General features: G+C 34.4%; 1 long non-coding RNA gene across 1 annotated transcript; it reads left to right on the top strand.

The window, feature by feature from the left end:
• The first annotated feature begins 7752 nt into the window (after nt 1-7752).
• On the top strand, nt 7753-10551 carry LOC107759053 (uncharacterized). Its single transcript, XR_012711122.1, has 2 exons — nt 7753-8575; nt 10316-10551. It is a non-coding gene; the product is annotated as an uncharacterized LOC107759053 (long non-coding RNA).
• Nucleotides 10552-11768: the final 1217 nt, after the last annotated feature.

Raw genomic sequence — 11768 nt, forward strand, 5'->3', positions numbered from 1 at the left:
AGTAATGAAAAGTGTGAAGGAAGTAATTCTATTTTCACGTACGGTTGGAAAAATGACAGGTACTCGATCAAATTTAGTCGAGATGCACTAAGCTAATCCGAACTAACTATATTATTATAGAAAAAAAAAAAATTTTATTTTCAGAACTATTTTACACATCTGCAAAATATAAAAGTAGACAAAAATATGTAAAATCAGAGAAATAAGTGAAGTGGGCGTGAGTTGAAGCAGCTGGGTCACATGCAGGTTTGGAGTAAAAATAGCACGGTATAGTCAGTTTTCGGACTGGTCATTCAAAAATAGCCAGCATTTACGAAGTTAATAAAAATAGTCACCATTTTGCTCTAACAGACACCGGTCCAGCATAATATACTGGAGTTCGGTGCACCTGAGTATGAACTCCAGCATATTATGTTGGACCGATATACTTTACACATCTGAAAAATGTAAAAAGTAGATAAAATTATGTAAAAATCAGAGAAATAAGTGGAGTGGGCGTGGGTTGAAGCAGCTGGGTCACATGCAGGTTTGGACCACAGAAGAAAAAGACGAGAGACCCGTGCAATTTGGGTCACGTGATCGGTCCAAATTTATTTTCAGCACTGACTGACTCTGCTTTCTCTTCTTTTCATGGTTTGACAATTTATAACATGCCAATGCCCTCACTGTGGCGAAATAGGAAAAAATATAAAAGTGATCGGTATCGAAATTAATTATATTTACTAGTTAATATATATATATATATATATACATATATATATATATATATATATATTATTGGCAGTATTTATTAGAGCAACTAAAAATATGCATCTCGCTGTGAAATAGACTCCGTCCAGTCCAGATGCTGATCTTCATTTCTGTGACTTCATGGTAACTAGTTTATTTTATGTTTTTTTTACCAGGTGTTCAGTATATATTCTGTAGTTCCGATTAATTTGAATTTACGCTACGTAAATACGTTTAAAACAGTCTTTCAAATGTATCTCTGAATAATTTTCGTACTGTAAGTTTGTTAAAAATGAATATTTTTGATCCGTGACAACTATGTTTTCGTTAAATTCAAAAGATCACTAGCTAATAGAATGGTGGTTATTGCTTCAGACATCCCATATATGTTTTTATCTGGACACAAATATACAAATGAAACATAAACTCTATATGAAGAAAAGAAAATGAATAAAAAGAGGAGTTGTATCATGATATAAATTTACCAGACACCCGATATTTACATCAAATAATTATTTGATTACAATTGATAAATGAGGTGATAATATATATTTATAAACAATGGTTAAGTGGGAGGGTTACGATATATATATATATATATACGTATATATATCATTATCTGTTGAATTTAATAAAGTTAATTATCGAGTATGAATAAATTTTATCGTCACAAAATTAATATGAACGAAAGAGTAGCAAATATGCACTCAATATATGTTTTTAAGAGCTCAAACAATTCCTTAGTTTTATGTTTCTGATACTTTAAAGGATTAGTTATCTTCTATAGTAAAGGTTGATACCTTATTTATTTTAAATAAATACCGTTTTAAAATATTATATTCCATAACTATCTTTTGATTTTTTATATCTATTTATGGTCACCTCCTACCCTCAAGCCATAAAATAAGCTTTGTATTATTTTTCTCTCTCATATCCCCTCAAATTTTTCCTATCCCCTACCCCATATCTATTCTCCCTCTTTCTACTTCCCGATCTCATATCCTCTTTTCTTCTTCTTGTACAATTTCAACAATTGACAGTGCCTCTATCGAAGCATTTGTCGCCGACGGTAAAGGCCCCTGCAGATTATGAACGGTACTACTCGTGACTGATTCCCTACAAAAGGATTATAGGTAACTAATCCTACAAAAAGAATATAAGCCTTTGTCGCCAGCAGATTCTGGACAAAAGTTTCTCTTTTGTAGGATTTACTACTTCTGGAATCCATGGAAACTTCGATCACGTATGATCTCCGATGCAACAACAGTTGGAATTAAAGGCGGCGCTGGATCATCGGCAACCAGAGGTATTGGTGACGGCGAGCGAGAACTGGATACTGATGTTGCTTCAACAAGACGACAATAGGGTTGTTCTTGAACAAAGACGACGGAGTTGGGGGCTGAGCAACTTGACTTTTCTGTTAATATATTTCAACGTATTTCAATTTATCTCGCTGTATTTTATTGTATTTATTGTCTCTTTTTCATTATATTTCAATGTATCTCATTGTATTCTATGTATTTCATTGTATTCATTGTCTTTTTTTTCATTGTATTTCAATGTATCCCGCTATGTTCTATGTATTTCATTGTATTCACTGTCTCGTTATATTCCATGAATGTATTCATATAATTTTTTTTTTAATTAATATAATTTATGTATTCAGATGTATTATATAATTTCTTTGAAGATTGCTATGTTTTGGGGTGTTTTCGATTGAGAATCTTTTTTATAACTGGAAATACAAAAATTGTGTGTTATAATTGAGTTTGTTGAGTTATATTAGGAGTATATTATGTTAATTGATTCACTTTCCGTTTAAAAATAGTGTAATCCCCTATTTCATGCCGTGAATACGGTCAAATACAATCAAATACAATAATATGTCCAGCTGTGATCACATGTTTTACGCCATGAATACAGTTGAATACACTCGAATACAAAAATCTCTCTAGCTGTAATCCCCTGTTTCACGCCTAGAAATGCTACTGTATTCATGAATACAATAGCTTAAATACATCGAATACACTCTAAAAAAATCTGAAAACATAGCTATAAGAAGTAATATAGTAAATGGTAGCTACAACTAGGTAATACCCACTAAAACATAGTGGTTTCTGAAAGTTTCTCTACTTTAAACTCCTTTGGGCCTTGGCCCCGAAGACATTTGGACAAAATATAAAATTGGTCGGTCGAAATTAATATATATAATCAAGTCGACATGTTTGAGGGCGTTTTAGACAAGAGGGGTTGCTCTAATGGTAAGCAACCTCCGCTTCCAACCAAGAGGTTGTGAGTTCGAGTCTCCCCAAGAGCAAGGTGGGAAGTTCTTGGAGGGAAGGATGCCGATGGTCTATTTGGAAACAGCCTCTCTACCCCAGGGTAGGGGTAAAGTCTGCGTACACATTACCCTCCCCAAACCCCACTAAGTGGGATTATACTGGGTTGTTGTTGTTGTACTCGCTTAGAAGTATTGTACCTCTTATTCTTTTGTAACAATGGAACAAACATACGTAGTTGTTGAGACGTAACATAAATAAGTAACTAAAGTATGTTTTCTCCAATAATTTAAATTTACAAATAAAATAATCACGTATTTCAGCATGGTATCAAAGCAAGTAAGAGTTGATATTTCATGTTTTGGTCCACGAGAAAAAAATCAAGTCGACATGTTTGAGGGCGTTTTAAGATATAAAAAAGAGGTAGCACAGTGCACAAAGCATTTCGCATTTACGCATGATCTAGGGAAATACTGCACCCAAGAGGTGTGATGTAGACAGCCTACCCTAATACAAACATTAATGATTGCTTACATACTCGAACTCGTGACCTATAAGATATAATAATATAATTAAATACTTAAATGTGTGTTCTTTGTAACCGTTTAAACTTTAGATGCATGAGTTAAGCGTACACGTCTAACAGTACCTCATGGTACGGTGCTCATGTTAGGGAATTGTTTCCATTCATCCAATACAGGATCATAAACCTCAGACATTTAGACCAAATGTCAGTTTGAACACTGTACTTAAGCACTGAAGGAACAACTTCTATATCGATTTCTTGAATATAATCGTTAGTTTCAACCCCTTCAACATCCTTGTAACATTGTCGACCTCCAATTAATTACATAAATTATCTCCTCGATAACAATCATCGCGAAACCCTTCAGCACGTGGTTCTCGAAAAGGCCTGGAATTAACGTGACTCGACTCCATGAGTTCGTTGAAGGGTAGTAACACGAAATCCAATTCGATAAGTTAACGTTAGGGGTACAAATTTCACACAAAATGAAACGTAAACGCGATAACAATTAGCATCATTTGTTTGGGATTGAAGAGAATTTTGTGAGTGAGAAGAAATGGAACTCATAATGTTGTTCTTGACTAGCTGTTAGTAAGGAAATATTGGACTAAGGGAGAGAGGGAATTGTATAGTGTGTCATGAATTGGAGTATATAGGTAGGGAAATTAAATGGAGAGTACTAAGATTTTTTTGGGGATTATTTCTATGAAATTCTTGTTACTATGGAATCAGCAATGTTTGAATATTCAGTTTGTTTTTTGTTTTGTTTCATTATACTCATAGTTCAAGGTTTTCAGTTAGACCTATACCTTGAGAGTTTTCTTCTTTTTATTCCAACTCACTAATCGGTATCCATTTGGAGCCCCCTAAATCTAAGGAAATTTTTTATATCAATGACTAAAACCAAAAACTTCTAGTTAAACATGCATATATCCTATCCATCCTACCACAATCCTTACTGGTAATAATCAGTCTGCTACCAGGATAGGATAAACAAGGATATCTCATGGGTTGGAATATCCCATAGAATTAGTTATCCTAGCTTCTATATGAAATAACTAGTCACACTAGTTTAGTACAAAATGGTTCCGGAACTAGTTAATACCCATAACAAAACTAGGGATAAAATAATCCCACATTTTATCTCGAAATTGTCATCCCCTATTCCACCAACCAAACCACTAAGAGATTGTTTGGTAAGAGGTATTAAAAAAATAATGCAAGCATTAACTTTGTATATTACTAGTCCCTTGTTCGGTATATTTTTTTAACCTATGTATAACCAATACAACTAATATTTGTATTAGTTATACATCTTATTTGGTATTATCATGTATAACTAATACATAGCAAATCATCATAGTATTAGCAATGCAATTTTTTAATACTTGCATTGGCATGGTTAAAGACATAATCATCCTCAAATCCCTCAAAATGTACAAATTTAAAGAATATGAAGGTATTTTTGTAAACAACCAATTTTTTTAGAAATTATCCAATGCTTTAATATACCAACACAATTTGTAACAGGAACTGAGAATGGAATTTCTTTGGATCAAAGGAGACTCATTACAAGGAAATAGTAAATAAACTGAAAGACATTGCAGAGAAAATAAGATAGAACAGAAAGAAAGGAAAGGGGAGGAATAGAGCCACAGATAGGGGGAAGAAGATTCTAACAAACTTTGCCTACCACTACACTGTCTGCACTACTCTATTTAAGTAATTATGGTCCCCAACTCCTGATATTGCCTTGATTTCCACGCTCTTTATTAGTCAGCATCCAAAACATAATCAACCAACCTTTGATTGGGCCTCTTCCCCCTTTTGCTTCCTCTCGGCAAGCCCCCAAGCCCATATGCATTATCTTCGTGCAGCCCAACATCATCCCCAGTTATGACAATACCCCCATCTCTTACTTCAACAGTGACCGGAAATTACAAGATACTAAACTGAAATACAAAGAAAGGAGAAAAGGGATGAGAAGCTCAGACGAGATGATACAGGGGAGAAGGAAGATGAGGAGGAGCAGACAGTTCATTCAACAATAGGCATAAACCTTTCTTTCTATCTGATAGTCCTTTTTTAACCAATTGCTAAATGGCCCTGGATGCCAAATAAAACTCTCCAATATTTTACTCAGCCCAATCTCTTCTAACTCAGTCTCACTCACCACTTCTAGCCCATAGGCCCATATGAGGTGAGCTTGATTCATAACAATACTCCCGCCATCAAGAACCTTGTCCTCAGGTTCAAGTTAAGTATATAAACGCCATCAAATAGGTTCTGCTCATCAATAGAATTCCCGAAGTCAAAAGAATTCTTGCCCAACTAGGGTGTGTCAAATACAGGAGCATATTGGGGATGAAATTTCTTCAACCAATTTGTTTTCACAGAAGCCCTGTCATTATAAAAGATGTGGCATTTCGTTTCCAAAAGAGATGTGAAGTACTCCCTTGTAAAATGTACTGTAAAGTCTACTTCACTAAGGGAAAATGTAAGCTTTACCGTGGCAGCATCCAAGTCCAACATCCTTTTGTATGTTTCTGAGAAAATGCAATCGGTGCCTTTATGCATATAATGCATCATAATTGACAAAAATGTCACCAAAAGTTGCCACACCTTCCTGGTGTTCCACTGTTGACTTAATTACTGTAGTTTTTGTGCCCTTGCCAAGATCGTCACAAAATCCACCCCTCGTAACCGTGAAAGAACCACTAGCATGAGATTCCAACACACATTGTTCAGCATTGACACCAGCAAGTACCTCCCTAAATTCCACGATCCTTGTCCTAGCAACTTCAACAAGGTTGTTCGGGATTGACTTTTTAAGCTCGAGAAAGATGGTAGCACGCTCTCCACAAGTCAGCGCCAAAGGAATAACAGAAACAACACTACTGGTGCAGTGTAATGAACTGAAGTTTCAGCAAGTGCACCTACGATCTTGAGTAGTGCATCCTTATGTGCATTCTCTGTGTCGAACAATTGTCTGCGTGCAAGTTGTAAAACTACAGTTAAGATGCCAAATGGAGAATTTAAATCCAAACTTATAACAATGCAACCCCCTTTCTGTCTCATGTCAGTAAGAAATTCAGCAGTATAAGAAAAATCACCATCCAAAATATAACCAAATATGACTATAGTCCAAACAATGATGTCGCAGATTGGTATTTCAAGAAGATTCCATACATCTGTGGGCATGAACTTGGTAGGACTCGTACCAGAGGCAGTACAGAATGCACAATTTCTTGTAGCACCATAAAAGGTGGTAAAAACAAAATTAGAACCAGGGTCAAATGGAAAGTCTAATCTGGATTCATCAGGTGGATGGTGGAGCAAAGAAAATGGAAATTCAGCATGACCAAGTTCATATATGGGATCAAATTTACCCCTGTGAAAAAGCTGCTCATGATTGTAACCTATGTGCAAAAGTTGATCATGATTGTAAGCTGGAACAAAACAAGGTATCACCCCTAAGCATTGAGCAATCCCAAGTCCAAGTTAAGGGCATAGTAGTTTAGACTGTCCAGCAAGAAATTGGTAACAACCATCTAGAACTTTGTGAATATCAAGCATGACCAGGGCATAGGGAATATATAATGTAGAATTAATCACTAATGAAGGCTTTTTGTGATTGTTGGGAGCACGTGATTTTCGCCCTATATGAGAATCACTCCCAAAAATTCAAAATAAAACAATTTTCCTTTGTGTGCAATGTTTGTATTTTTGTGGTATTTTTGTATAATTATTTGTATTTTTGTCTGTGCATGTTTATTTGTTTAAATTAATAAAAATATAAAATATGTCGCATTTTCATTTAGTATTTATTTAAGTTTGTTTTACAAAAATGAGAAAATCATAAAAAAATAATGTACGTTGCATTTTTAGCATTTAACGTCTAAATTGTGCGATTTTATCGTTAATTGCTATTTAAATGTGCGATAATAGTTATTTGGAATTAATTAGTATTTTTTATAAGTTAATTTAGTTTATAAGTTAATTTAGAATTTTAGTTTTATTAATTAGGAAGTAAAAGAAAAGAGAGCAAGAATATAAAGGAAATCGGAATTAGGCCTCTTCTTCAATTTTGAACCACAGGCCCAAATATACCCAACCTTCCTCTACGACCCGGTCCATTGCAAACCGGGTTGACCCAGTCCATAACCCAAAACCTCACCCCACCCTTTCTATTTTCATTCTTGAACAAAAAAAATTGTAAAAACCCTAAAAAACAAGACCTAACCATCTGCCCCCCCTCTCTTTTCCTTCTTCCTCCCCAAGCTTCACCAAAGCCTCTCCCATGGCTACCTTTGCCCTTCCGTCTCCTTCCTCTTCACCCCGCCACACTCACACACACACACATCAACACATACACACACATACACAGTGCAAAACCAGCTCCACCATGAATAACCAACGTTCATGGCTGTTGCTTCCTCCTTCGTTCTTCGTCCAAACAGACCCTGCTGCTCCTCCTTCGTTCTTCGTCCAAACAAGACCCCGCTGCCATTGCTTCATCTTCTTCGTCAAGCTCGAGCTTGAGCTCGACACTCATGGCTGCTGCTGCGTCTTCTTCTCCACCCCGTCGCACGCTGCTGTTTCTCCTCATTCACGGCTGCGTTGATGCTTCTTCTTCTTCGTCATTGTCGTTGCTGCTCCTGCTACGTCCAGCCATGGACGAGATCCTCACTGCCATGGCTGCGTCTTCAAGCTCGAGATCTCGTCGCACCATGGCTGCTGCTCCGCTCCTGCTAGGCTCGTCGCTACTGCTGCTCTGTCACTGCTGTTGCTCGATGCTTCTTCTTCTCCAGCTTCACGCAGCCATGGCTGCTTTGTTGTTGTTGCTCGATGCTTCTTCTTCTCCAGCTTCGCGCGACCATGGTTGCTTTGTTGCTGCTGCTTCAGTTCTCGTCGTCGCCAAACACCCCTCCATCGAGCTTCGTCTATTGTTTAAGTTTCCGGGCAGATTCGAGTGATTTTGGTGCAATAATTGTCTCCGGACAGATTTGCTTTCATTCAAGTTCTTCGTCATTTCGATCCGGTTAGTGGGTTTGAGTTTCATTTTGTCCGTATTTTGTTTTGACATTCTCGGATCTAAAATCGGTGAATGTTTGATTCTTGTTTGTTCGTGTTCATCGTTTAATTAATTAGTTTTTCAGTTTGTTCATGTGTTTTTATTAAAAGAAATCGTTAGTTTAATTTTAATGTTATTAGATTCAAATTGAAATTTAATTAATTAGTTTTTCAGTTTGTTCATGTGTTTTATTTATTAAAAGAAATTGTTAGTTTAATTTTAATGTTATTAGATTCAAATTGAAATTTAATTAATTAGTTTTTCAGTTTGTTCATGTGTTTTATTTATTAAAAGAAATTGTTAGTTTAATTTTAATGTTATTAGATTCAAATTGAAATTTAATTAATTATTTCTTCAGTTTGTTTCATGTATTTTTATGTATTTTTTTTTAGAAATTTTTAATGTTGTTAGATTCAAGTTGAAATTCAATTAATTATTTCTTCTTCGGTTGTTTTTATTCATTTAAAAGAATTTAGTTGTAATATAGAAATATGTCAGTTTAATCGCTTGAATCATACATGTTTGTTGTTTAATATAGATTTAATTCATGTTCATTTTTTGTTTGAAGCTCGTTTTTAATCTAGTGATTTAATGTGAGTTTATGTTTTGTTTTTTTTTAAATTTTTTGATTTAGTTTGAATCATGTATCTTTGTTATAATTTTGTTGGATTTAATTTGAAGATCAATTGATTCTTTGAGTTTAAAGATTTGAATCTGTTTATTTATTTTGTTTAAGTTTAATTTGAATTTGAGCTCATGCTTTGAATATATTTGTTTGTTATTGTTGATGAATCTGAAAATAGGTTTGTTATTTAAAAAACATTGTTCAGTCAAAATAATTCACGTTGTTTCTTTGTTGTTCATCATTTAGTTTGAATTTGTTCATAAAATTTGATTAGGAATTGATTATAGCTGCTATATTTTGGTTAGAATTGATTAGCTGAATTGTTTATAGCTGACGGGGTAGATTGGTAAATTGCAGTACGTTCAGGGGTAAAATGATAATTTCAGTAAGGGCGGAGGGGTATTTTTGGAATTAAAAATCTGAACAATTATTTATTTTTGAGTGCTTTGTCCATTAAGATTAAATATTTTTTTTATAATATTAAAATAATATATGGTAGGGGACAAGACATAATGGTGGGGAATAATGCAATTGTTTAATATAAGCATGTGGAACAAGATATAATGGGGGGAGGATAATGTATTTGTTTAATATAATGGGGGACAAAACATTAGGTAGTTGGATTAAAAGGGGATGAGTGGAAGATAGTGGGTTTTAATTTTTTAAAAATGCTGAAAGATGGTAATAAATAGGGGACTTGGACAGATTTAAGGATGAGGAGAAGAAAAAGAGGAGAGAAGAAGGAAGATAAAAAAAAGAGCTGAATATTGAAGAGAGAGAAAAATTCCGAAAATAAAAAGAAAAACATTCTGGAAAATCAAAGGAAAATAGTATACACCTGATATACAATCTAAATACTCTGATATACGGATTCAGAAATTAAGGGTTGAACATTAATTAGTCTTTCAAAATCTGAAAAGATTCCCTTGGCTTCTGTCCGTTGATTGTTGTCGGTGTTTCTGGATTTTTATCTTGATTTTAAAATCTGTCACTGGTTTCTCGTTGCTGGTTGTTACTGGTTGCTGGGGTTGTATGCTACTGAATTTCTGCTGATCTCCCTTTTCTTTTGCTTCCAATATCAGGTACACGACTGTAATACTAGCTGTTGCAAGCTAATAATGTGGAAGCTTGAATACATATGAAGAATTGAATTTTGAAGTTTTAATGTCGCTTTTCTTTGTTCCTTTTATTGATTGTATTTAGGCTATTTCATGTATTACTGAATAATAATTGGAATAAGAGAAAATAACATAAGTTAGTCTGTAATGAATCAGTTTGGCAAAACGGGTTAATTCACTAGTTATGAAGGTTTTAAGATTATCAATAGTAGGTTAATCGTGAACAAGTAGCTAAATTTAGCTAAGGTATGAATTTAAACTGAATTTCGTGAATTAGGCATTAAGGCACGATTTGAGTTCAAACAAGATTAGAAGAACGTTTAAGTTTAATAAACTTTCTAATAAGCATTAGTAATTATGGTTAAATATAGTTTCAAATGGTTGTGAATAATTAATCTCAATAGTTTTTTTTTTTATAACAATGCGAGTTTTAATCTAGCTATATTTGATTCTTTTGAATATTAGTTGTCGAATTTTTATTTTATTTATAATTTCGAATTTTTGAGTAAAATTCCTTTTCATCAATATTTGTATTAATCTAGCAATTAGTATGTCATGCTTTCTTAAATAAATAAATAAATAAAAAAGCTCGTAATTAATTAGGATTTTCTTTCTTTATTTTAGAGACTAATTTTAATAGAAAAATGTAGTCGCTTTAAGATTTGTCCATTTAAAATAAATGAGACGAGCCTCGCCTAGTAAAATATGTAGATTGCGGGGCCCTCACAAATGTATGCATTAATTATTTAGAACATCGGAGTTGTCCGTGTAGTGAAATTTTACGGCCTTTCCCAAAACAACAATACGCTAATCGCTCCAGGCGCGTCTTTAACAAATTATTTTCTTAAATATGGGTGTGCATTTATGTAACCCAAATCCAAATCTCAACGGAGTCGAAATGTGTCGATAACCACGGGTGCATTGATTGCGACGTGGTTTGAAATACGTTTTCACAATGTTGCAATTCTCCGTAAAATAATAACAATAAATAAAAAATAATAAAAGCGGTTAAAGGATAAAATTTGCACATAAGTTTATAATATGTATTATATCAGATAATCAAGCCGAATATAACAGTTGAGCGACCGTGCTAGAACCACGGAACTCGGGAATGCCTAACACCTTCTCCCGGGTTAACAGAATTCCTTATCCGGATTTCTGGTTCGCGGACTGTAATACAGAGTCATTCTTTTCCTCGATTCGGGATTAAAATTGGTGATTTGGGACACCCTAAATCTCCCAAGTGGCGACTCTGAAATAAATAAATAAATTCTGTTTCGATTGTCCTTTAATTGAAAAAAACTCCCTTCCGTGCCCTTTTGAGGCGGCGCGGGGCGGAAAAAGGAGGTGTGACACAAACTCTACAAGTTCGTCTCTGATAGTAATAGTTTCATTAATCTGTACCACCATTATGAAA

The sequence above is a fragment of the Nicotiana tabacum genome, chromosome 1 (assembly GCF_000715075.1).
Source record: "Nicotiana tabacum cultivar K326 chromosome 1, ASM71507v2, whole genome shotgun sequence".
NCBI classification, from domain to species: Eukaryota; Viridiplantae; Streptophyta; class Magnoliopsida; order Solanales; family Solanaceae; genus Nicotiana; species Nicotiana tabacum.